At 30.3% G+C, this 11,153-nt stretch overlaps 2 long non-coding RNA genes and 1 other non-coding gene across 3 annotated transcripts; all 3 read right to left on the bottom strand.

Annotated features, from left to right (window-relative positions):
- Positions 1–1,453: 1,453 nt before the first annotated feature.
- LOC132933758 (uncharacterized) lies at positions 1,454–2,524 on the bottom strand. The gene is made up of 3 exons (XR_009662938.1): positions 2,371–2,524; positions 2,013–2,193; positions 1,454–1,724 (listed from the first exon to the last, which is right to left on the bottom strand). It is a non-coding gene; the product is annotated as an uncharacterized LOC132933758 (long non-coding RNA).
- Positions 2,525–2,834: 310 nt separating this feature from the next.
- On the bottom strand, positions 2,835–3,372 carry LOC132934008 (uncharacterized). The gene is made up of 3 exons (XR_009662969.1): positions 3,208–3,372; positions 3,046–3,130; positions 2,835–2,971 (listed from the first exon to the last, which is right to left on the bottom strand). It is a non-coding gene; the product is annotated as an uncharacterized LOC132934008 (long non-coding RNA).
- A 2,311-nt stretch (positions 3,373–5,683) lies between these two features.
- On the bottom strand, positions 5,684–5,760 carry Trnak-cuu (transfer RNA lysine (anticodon CUU)). The gene has a single exon. It is a non-coding gene; the product is annotated as a tRNA-Lys (tRNA).
- Positions 5,761–11,153: the final 5,393 nt, after the last annotated feature.

Genomic DNA, 11,153 nt, shown 5'->3' with positions numbered 1-11,153 from the left:
TCATGTCATGCATATTTTAAGTACCTGGTTTGACAAGAAAATATCCAAACGTATTAAACATTTTTATTTGCGTTCATTTGGCTTAATAATATCTTCTACTGATTTTAAAGATATAAAGCTACTTTTGAAATACATCTTTACAATAGCTTTCTCTGAAACGGATGGATATAACCTAGATGGGACACTGACAGATTGTGAGTTTGCAAAACAGTATCTCAAATGTAGAATAGCTGGGATAACATTTGTTGATGACTTCCTAAACAATTTGGAAAGTACTACTGAATTCAAAGAAGATAACCACAACTCTCTAACTTCTAAAGACAATTTTGAGTCAATAGCTATACATGAAGAGATTCAAGAAATACATGATACATGTTTAAATGAATCAATGATACATGGAAAAAATGGAGATCACGATAATATGCAATACGATGCAAACATAGCAAAAAAACTTCTGAAATTCTGCAAATTGCTTCCATGTTGGTCAGCTGTTATGACACCAATTTTTAAGTATGGCAATATTACAGAAAGTAGTGCATCATCGGAAAGTTTATTTAAGGATCTGAAACATATTGTTCTACAACATAAAACTCTTCCAATCAGAATTGATGATTTTATAAAAGTTCACGTGGACTCAATAATTGGTACAAATAATATTATAAAATCAAAAATGAATATTAATAATAAAGACAATGAGGAAGTTCAGGACGACTATGACAGAACCAAACCAAATGAAATTCATATGAACTCTAACAATAATATTCAGGACCAATATCAATCATCAGAAAAAGAATTCGAATCAGCAGCCATCGAAAATTGGAAAGGTTTGGGAGAAGTCGAAAAAACAAAGAAAAAAAAAGGAAATTATTTGGAAAAAGATCAAACCGTACTCTATTACAATGAAAACAGCAAAACTAAAAGTACAATTATTGGAATATTGCGAAATGGAAACTTTTCAGATCTTCTTCCGGTTATACTGAATGGTATTTATCATACTTTCTCTAACACTTGTCCATTTGATTCAATATTTCAATTATTATGCACCACGTATGCCGATGACCATCTTTATGCAGCATTCATTGATAGTAAGATTGAAGAAGATCTATTTTTTAAATCCATTTCCCGAGCAATGAGAGATGGGATCAACGTACAAACATATAAACGACGAGCAAATATACTAAAATATATTTACGAAAACCAAACTAAGGAGCTGACAAATAACTTAACTAATATAAACTGTGCATCTACATCACATTTTATAATTATGAAACTTTTTCAAAATTGGCCTTCGTACGAACAAAGTACATCCTGCTTGGGTTGCAGTACAATCGACACGAGATGTTCTTCAACATTAATGGCAAATTTACCAACCAATACCCTAGATTTTTTAGAAGATGTAGTCAATCAATTATTGGAACCTCAACAGTTAGACTGCACCTACTGCAATCTAAAAACAAGGTCAAAACAGATTAATTTAAAACAGCAATTAATAATTGAAACCGTGGCTTCATTTTCTAATCCAATTAATAAAAACAATTTTGAAATATCAGTACCTTTAGAAAATATTCCGACACATTTATTAATTAATAAATGTAAACACTACAATTTAAGAGGCATAATTGCATTTATCCCTCCAATATCTTCATCTCCACTAGCAATTGGTCACTACGTTAGTTATAATTGGAGAGAGCACAATAACACATGGGAGCGATATGACGATACAACTACAAAAGAAAAAATTGTTAGACGGTCTACAATAGTCAACTGCCAATTTGTTTTATACACATAATATTTTATTGTTTGATTATATTGTAATTTAATATTTAATTTGTTACTACGTATTAAAAGTTGTAAAATAGTTATGAATATTTATTAAGTTTACATATTTTAAATACACATTATAATGTTAACTATTAAGTTTAACTATTAATTTTACGTTTGTTGTTTGTTGTTAATTTAAATTTTTCCAATATTTAAATTTACATATCTAATCATATATATTTATGACTAACCATAATGCAAATAAAATACATATTACATACAAAGTTATTGCTACATTAAATAGTTTGTAATCATTTTGAAAGATTTATTTGCTATTCAATGAGTTTAAGTGATTGTGCAGAACTTCCAAATCAATATTAACTTTCAAGACATTTTTGATCATAAAGAATCTTTGGAAACACCAAATAAATCCTAAAAGTTATTATTTACAAAATTCATTTTCAAAAATATATAATGGTAGGTACATATTATTTTAAAGTAGATTCAAACATTTAATAACACTGTTTAGCATAATTTATCAATGTAAATACATTATAAATTAATATTATATTAAGAATTTATAAAAAAAATGCTCCTAATAATAATTACCTAGTGGTTAATGATTCGTATACTTCCATTAAAGTTTAATTTCAAAAAGTTGTCTACAGTTTGGGCTATTTCCATACTTTCTGGTTAAAATTGTTTTTCCATATTGACAATAATAGTATCAAGTATAGGATAATATTTTTACAAGTATAGGATAAAAACAATACATTATCCAATAATTTGTATTAATTGAAGTACGCATTAGTACATGGCCTTCTTTAGCTACACTCGGTAGCTGAACTAGATAATAATACAGCATACTATTGAAAATTTGAGGTTTCCTTCTGCGACGTTTAGAGACACCTGTATTAATTTAAACTATATCAATAATTTGAACCATAAATTTGTTTTATTTTAATAGGTATTACCCACAATAACACACCTTATCCAATGTTGTTCTTCACAAAATATAGTAATTTCATTCCACAGAGTATCAAAATATTCATCTGAACGATTATTTTTCAGAATATCAATCGCACCACATACTAATGAACTTGACTTTCCAATCAGATTTTTATTGCAATTGAGCACTCCGAATGTGAATAATTTGTAAAACATCTGACACTGGGACCGCCATATGATTAAACTATTATATTAATTTTGTCTAAATTCAAACATTTTAAAAACTGTAATAGAACACCAATTATACTGTCAGCATTTTGATTTTTGGATACCTACATCTAAAAATCCAACAAATTGTTCCTCTACTTTAAGGTTTTTTAGATAACGAACACACACAGCTAACTGTTCTTCTTTCTGGAATCTTGAATTTTTTTTATATAAAACTATTATCAAAATGTAAGGTTGTTAAGATTAAACAATATAGTATTAAGAAATTACCGTGCTTCGTCCCACAAAATGCTATACATTCCAGCGTTTATTATATCTTCAACAATAGTATTCCTTACATGCTTAACGCATATCTCAATAATTTAATTTTGTATTAACCAATTAGAATGATTTGTTGATTCTGCATAATTTAAAGCAAAGTTGGATTATACTTGCCATTAGTTTGCATACTTCTTTTAAGTTACCTACAATAAACATGATAAATAATATAAAATATAAATAGGTATATACATAATTTATATTAGTTAATTATAGAAATAAATAAATTATATGGCACTGAATTCACCTAACTCGCCTTGGTTCAAAAATGTTTCATTCTCAATATGACCTCTAAATGCTATTCCTTGATGTGTCAAAAATAATATAGTATTTAATGCTAGCATGTAATGTCTTTTTTCTAATATTTGATCACGGTGTACATTTATAATATTTACTATATAATGTATGAACAGAACCAGTAGTTTTAGATTGGATATGTGCATGCCACTTTGTCATTCAAGTCAAATGGTACAGACAACTAGTATGTAACTCCAGCTTTGAATTAGTGTATTTTGGTCATAATCTTCTAGAGCCAAATTCGACAAAATTAATATTAAGTATGTTCAAATAAATAAATAACCCACAAACATGAATATAATATAAACATATCAAAATAACTCAAAAATAGTCATCTAACAATTACTTTTTCCCAATTTCTAAATCCTTTATTTAAAAATTTCATGTAACACTGATTATAAATACTAGTAATGATGTTAGCTACAGTTCTAGTGCCAAACATTCTACAAGGATAGCAAAATACAGCATTCTCAACAACATTATACTCTATCCAATTGAAACGATTATCAACTGTAGAAGAAAAACCTCTATTTTGTGAACCAAATTGTGTCTGAGGGTATTTCTATACAGAAGAATAAAATTATTGATTATTATTAATTACTGACTAGTTTTAGAACTTAAGCTACAAAAAGCCTTCTTGAAAGATAAAAATATATTAGAAACACTATAATGTATATTGTATACCTATTTTATGATAATATACTATTATATTTATTACCTATTTAAATATTTTAAAATAAAATATCTAATTTTTGTACTGCACAATTTATTATCAAAATAATAACTAGGTAGGTATTAATTAAATTGTACAACTTACTTGTAATATAGGTTTAGCAGGACCTAAATCGATATCAGCTAAATCATTTACCCTGGTATTTGACTGAAAACTATTAATTTTTGGATCCTTGTAGGAGTTTAATAGTACATTTTCATTTTCATCTATTAATGTTGTAACGCTTCCTGATCCAGATGATCAATCTTTAATAATGTGAAATGTTAATTCAAATTTAAAAATACTACTTACAACTCAGGGTGATGACTGTAGAATGCCATAATTGCCTTTTTTTATGTCTTTTTCAGTACCTATGAGTAGGTACTTGTTAATTTGTATACACTTTTTTAATATTAAAAATGCTAAATACTGATTTGTTGTCCATAATTTAAATTGTTTTTAATATTAGGTGAATTTATTGATTAATTTAAAGCAAACGTTTTTAAAATTAACACTAGCACTGTGATATACAGTAACAACTGTCATACTGAAGACTGATAAATAATATAAAATATTACAATAGTGCGTACAGACATATACCTAACATAATTTTCTATGGTACAAACTATATATGTTATGGACACATTTTTGTAAATGAAAACTGCCAGGACGGTAATCAACTAATAACTAATGCTAATTGCTAATCACTAATTTCTAATAATCATGAACTAATAATAAAATAATCAAAAACGTACGTATATAACAGCAACATTATGCTTGATAATCACTGGAAAACCCCATTACCTGTATATACACATAATAGATACTATCATACCTTTATACCATAACATGTCTATTATGAATCTTATTATAAATTCTTAGACAAATATTTATATTCCCAATGATTTAAATTAGGTTATCAAAAATCAAAATTACTTATTTATTTTCATAAATTAATTAATTTTGTATTTAAAATGTAAAAAAAAAGTTTATATTCACGATATTATGTACAGCCGAAAGCCACATTAAATTATTAATACATTATATTTTAATATAAGAGTACATATTGGTGTGAGGGGGCTTAGATGCATTAAGGAGGGGGGTATGAATGTATTGTCAATAGGTACTTAATCACTCATCAATATTACATTCAATATTGTTCTGTGATATTATACTATTAACTATTAAGTAGGTTGATAATCAAATAAGAATTAAAACAAAGTGATTTTTCGAACATGGATGATTATTGATTGCTGAATTTATTGAAATATTTAATGAAAAGGAATCAAAAGAAAAAGTATTTAAAATAGACTAATGTACCACTTTAAGAATTTAATTTATAGTCAATAATTATGTTTTACCATAGGTATGTCACTCTCTATACGGGTGATATACTGATATCACAAAGTGGTGCACTGGTGCCCAACGTGGGGCTCGAACCCACAACCTCGAGATTAAGAGTCTCGTGCTCTGCAGACTGAGCTAGCCGTTTGAACAACTTATAAAAAAAAAAGCTGTTGTTCTAGTATCTACAGAAAGGTGGCTAAATTAACTATCCACAGGTGAAAAAACCAGACCTCTAAGTCGAAAAGGGGCCGCGCACTAGTCGACCAAAAACCGAAAACAAACGAAAAAATAATAATAAAAAAAAAAACATGAACAATGAGCTTGTTTTCAAAATGTTCACACTTTAAAAACGACTTGGGACTAAAAAATCAAACACACTAACAGCGCGGACCTAAGGGTAAAACATTAAATAAATAAATACGAAAAGTTCAAAATAATTATTACTCAAAACATTAGTTGGACGTATAACATAAGAAAACATATGGGTATACGAAAAATCACTTAATGCGTTTTCAACTTTTTTCTACCCTGATTACGGGCGAAATAATGGTCGTACGCACTTCGACCATAAACCCTTTTTAAATCGTTGTATGCCATAATACCGGAATCTTGAGTTTCGTAATGATCAAACGAAAACTCAAAATCCAAAAACCACGTAACTACGTAATTTTCCAAGTACAAAGACATACGAAAAATCATAGCTCCCGAACCAAAAGTCGGATAACCTTGATCTGGGTACCCATCGATCCGGGGCAAAGACTTTTATAACATCGACTACTAAAACGGTTCGCCGCGCCCAAAATCTAAGTAACCGTGCCAAAAAACCAGAAAAATCGGCAATTTAGAACTTTCGATGCCCTAAAGAAGAGAAAAAACGTTTCCTACGGTCACGACACATGATACCGAATTTGATCATCGACTTCCAATCTACCCAAATATCGAGTTTCAGAAACTTGGTACAAAAACTAAACGTTTTCCAAAATACACATGGGGGAGGATTCGAGGACCCCCGACTGTGGGAGTACATTTTAGAGGGTCCTAAACCGAAACGTTTGGTGAAGAAACAGTCCCCTTAAGTTGAAACCTGGCCGAGAAATACTTAACTCAAAATTTGAATTCAATGATATAATATCATTGTATAAGAAAAACGGTTCTGAGTAGATACGACGGTATGTCAGTCTAGGTTTAAGACATATTATATACTTATCTATGGTATTAAAAAAATAATTCACCTATAATAAATTCCAAATTAATCATATCACAATATCCATTAGGTACTTATAACGCGTTATACATCAACAACAAACCGTGATACTATCACAGATATATAATAGTTTACTTTAGAAGTTTCAAGTACCCAAGAATAATATTGTACAATCACAACAAAATAACTAAAAAGAATATTCTAGGTTTTTTAATTTGTAATTCGTCCAAATTTGAACTTAAAATGACTATAAAAATAAACTGTGTTTATGTATTTTTTAGATTTTTTGGTAACATAATAAACTACTTACGTGGAACCTTGTTTTAAATTTTCAATCCTTACCTATAAAAGTTGAACATTTTATAAATGATTAACTACAAAATAATTATTAAATTTTAAATTTGATAAATGTTGTCCAAATTTGAACTTTAAAAGCATATAAAAAAAAATGTGTGACTATGTATTTTTAATATTTTTCAACTGCTATTGTAACAATATAACAGGAGCCTTGCATTACATTTTCACGCTTTTTTACCCAACAAATAAAATTTTATTGATATGTATAGAAAAAAAAACTAAAAAAATTGAAAACTGACAATGTCCGTAAACCGTTCAAAAAAGTCAAATTATTTTCAAAATTTTATCGTGTATAGAAAATGCAAATATAAACAACCAGTGAAAATTTCATGCATCTATGGTCATTTGCTTTAGAGTTACACCAAAAACCAAAATCAATTTTGTTAAAAATCGATTTTGCGTAAAAATTCACGTTTTTCCTTAATTTTTCTTTTGTTTTTCACGTCGCTTTTGAAAACTACCTGGAAATTTAACTTCTGATTTTGACCTCCCCAATGCACCAACGATATTCACTTTCCCATCGAACATGATACTGAAGTCGAAAATCGAAGCATTATTTCAACTACTTATCGTGTACACAGATACAAAAATAAAAAAATAAATTTAAAAATTTAAAAAAAAATTTAAAAAAAAATAAAAAAAAAACACACATCATTGTAAAATCAATACATTCATCGTTTCACTCAGAATCTAAAATGATATTGCTATTATTATATTAAAAATAATATTAAATTGTCGTGAGCCAAAACAAAATGTTTATGATGTGAGACAACTTACTATATGGGTTGAAAAATGAAACTACAAACGCTTCCCCTGTCTCAAGTATATTCACAATTTATTACAATTACGTGTATTTTAAAATTAAACTCCTACAATTAAGTTATTTGAACTCAAAAACTACGAGAAATAATTAATGCACACCTATGGGCTATAGATCATTTTTACCTTCCGACCACAAGTGATTTCCGATAAAACTCTAGGGGCTGTCCTCGTTTTAGGCATTCCAGAGCATCTCCTCGTAAGAAAGACTTATAATTTTTTTAATGAGCAAAGAAATAATAACGAAGGAGACAAAGAGTACAAAATAAATAAGCACTAACTTAGTCAAAACCAATGGGACTGATTTGGACCAAACAATTCAATATGGGGGGTGTCGGCTCGTCTTTACAACCCCCTAATTAAATTTATAAGGATAACTCCGGAAGTAGTAGAGTACTGTATGGTACAGGATATCAGTAGCAAACTACTAAAGATTGGCTCATATTTGGAGAACCAATATTTTGAATTGGGGTTGCATTATGGCTCCATACCACCCCCTCCTACTAATGATCCCCTGTAGTTCATTAGGGGTTGTAGCACAAACGATGAAACTCGAGCACAATCCAGCACAAACGTAGCACAAACGAATGGCATAATTTAAATTCAAAAATTTGGAGGTGGGGGTGCAGCCGTTTCGCTGGCACCCCCACTAAAGATCCATTCTAGCTCATTAGGGTTTGCAGCACAAACGATAAAACTCGAGCACAAACCAGCACAAACGTAGCACAAACGAATGGCATAATTTATATTTGAAAACTCTGAGGTGGGGGTGCAGTCGTTTCGCTGGCACCCCCAATCATTATCCCTTATAACTTTAGAAGGGTTGCAGCACAAACGATTAAATTCGAGCACAATCCAGCACAAACGTAGCACAAACGAAAGCCCTTGGTTTGAATCCGAAATTCTGAGGTGGGGGTGCAGTCGTTTCGCTGGCACCCCCAATCATTATCCCTTATAACTTTAGAAGGGTTGCAGCACAAACGATGAAATTCGAGCACAATCCGGCACAAACGTAGCACAAACGAAAGCCCTTGGTTTGAATCCAAAATTCTGAGGTGGGGGTGCCAGGGAAATGCACCTAGATGGATCAATACGATGTATTGAACTGCTATACATCGGCCTACAGGTATACGCGTAGTTATGCGAGTGCAACGTGTACGTTGTATAACACACATGGGTACAATATTATTATATTATATTTTACATTTTCATAATATATTTGCGTAGTTCGTTGCCGGCTGCATTCGCCCGAAATTTGAGTTTGGCAAAATGTGAATTTTCTGGGCACGCACACCGGTCGATCGTCCGTCAGATTTGACACACCGCCGTCACCAACACGCATTCACATACATCAACTGTATACATGAACATAATACATATGTACCGTAAAACGTGTACATAATGTGTACGGCCGCGGTATATATCGTGCGTGCTGGAAACTGCGGCCTAAGTCCCGGATTCCGTGTAATCAAATTATTGTAGGTAATATTGAATTTCTCGGCGCAGAAGACATCCGTGCCGTTCCGGGAAAGAAGAAAAAAGGTACCTCCCGTGTGTATGGGCACAGCGACAATGCGTCGGAGATCGAGATTATGTCGCGAAGTGTCAAACGCGATGGATATCGGGTGTGCGTCTCGGGCCGAATTTCTGGACACGTTCACAATGAGATTCCGTTCGCAGGAGTTTCGGGGCGCGTCCCGGTCCCCAGGGACGGAAGCCCCAGTCGATGCGAATGTACCAACATACCTATAGTATAAAATGCGTACATAATATTATTAAATCGGTGCAAGACAGCCGAATAATGTATAGTAAAATATAAATATAGAGCATGCATGTTGAACCGAAAACGGCATGTATAGGTACGTCATATCGTTTTATTTATTTGTTTGATGTTTTCGATTCGAATGCATCTCGAAAGCAGTGCGTCTGAAATTTTTCGGTACGCCCTGAAGCAAATAGTAGTCGCGAGGGGGGGGGGGGGGAATTGAGCCTCGTAAAACTATACAGTGTGTCCCGTTTTAAATGTACCACTAAATATCTCAGCCCGATAATCTTAGATTGAAATACGGTTTGCTGCAATAGCTAAGAGGTACTGAAGTACACATCTAAGGACAAATTTCAAATTTTTAACTCTTGTAGTATGCGCATGCGCAATACAAATTTTTTTTTTAATTGCAACACCTATTTTAGTCACCGGATATGGATAGATTATTTTATTCTAAGTAATTTTGATCCATTGACCATATTTCTAAACATAAAATTGAATGAGTTACAGCTTTTGGAAATTTTAAAATAATTACATTTTTTCGATTTTACCTAAAACATTACACGCTTGAATTTCATACAAAAGTAAATCATTTTTGAACTAAAACGAAATGCATTTAAATAATTTAATGCAAAATTACCTAAAAAAAAATGTATAGCTAATTTAATTTAATTAATTTAAAAATAAATTTACCAACTAAATTGACAATGACGTTGTAATTTGCGTTATTATTGTGCGATAAAAGTTATTGAATTATTTCCAGTTTTATTATTAGTACTTTGATAATAGTACATTATTTCTAATTTTATTCTTAGTACTTCGATAATTATTGTAGATATTGTTTGATTATCAAAAATGAACACTTAGTATTGTACGTTCATCGTATGTTAAAAGTTATAAGTGTCATCGATGAACGTACAATACTGAGTGAACGTCCATTAGTTCATTTTTGATAATCAAACAATATCTACAATAATTATCGAAGTACTAAGAATAAAAACAATATCTACAATAATTATCGAAGTACTAAGAATAAAATTAGAAATAATGTACTATTATCAAAGTACTAATAATAAAGCTGGAAATAATTCAATAACTTTTATTGCACAATAATAACGCAAATTACAACGTCATTGTCAATTTAGTTGGTAAATTTATTTTTAAATTAATTAAATTAAATTAGCTATACATTTTTTTTTAGGTAATTTTGCATTAAATTATTTAAATGCATTTCGTTTTAGTTCAAAAATGATTTACTTTTGTATGAAATTCAAGCGTGTAATGTTTTAGGTAAAATCGAAAAAATTTAATTATTTTAAAATTTCCAAAAGCTGTAACTCATTCAATTTTATGTTTAGAAATATGGTCAATGGATCAAAATTACTTAGAATAAAATA

The sequence above is a fragment of the Metopolophium dirhodum genome, chromosome 1 (assembly GCF_019925205.1).
Source record: "Metopolophium dirhodum isolate CAU chromosome 1, ASM1992520v1, whole genome shotgun sequence".
Taxonomy (NCBI): domain Eukaryota; kingdom Metazoa; phylum Arthropoda; class Insecta; order Hemiptera; family Aphididae; genus Metopolophium; species Metopolophium dirhodum.
The sequence above is the reverse complement of the archived record's forward strand: the minus strand, read 5'-3'. Positions and strand labels throughout refer to the sequence as shown.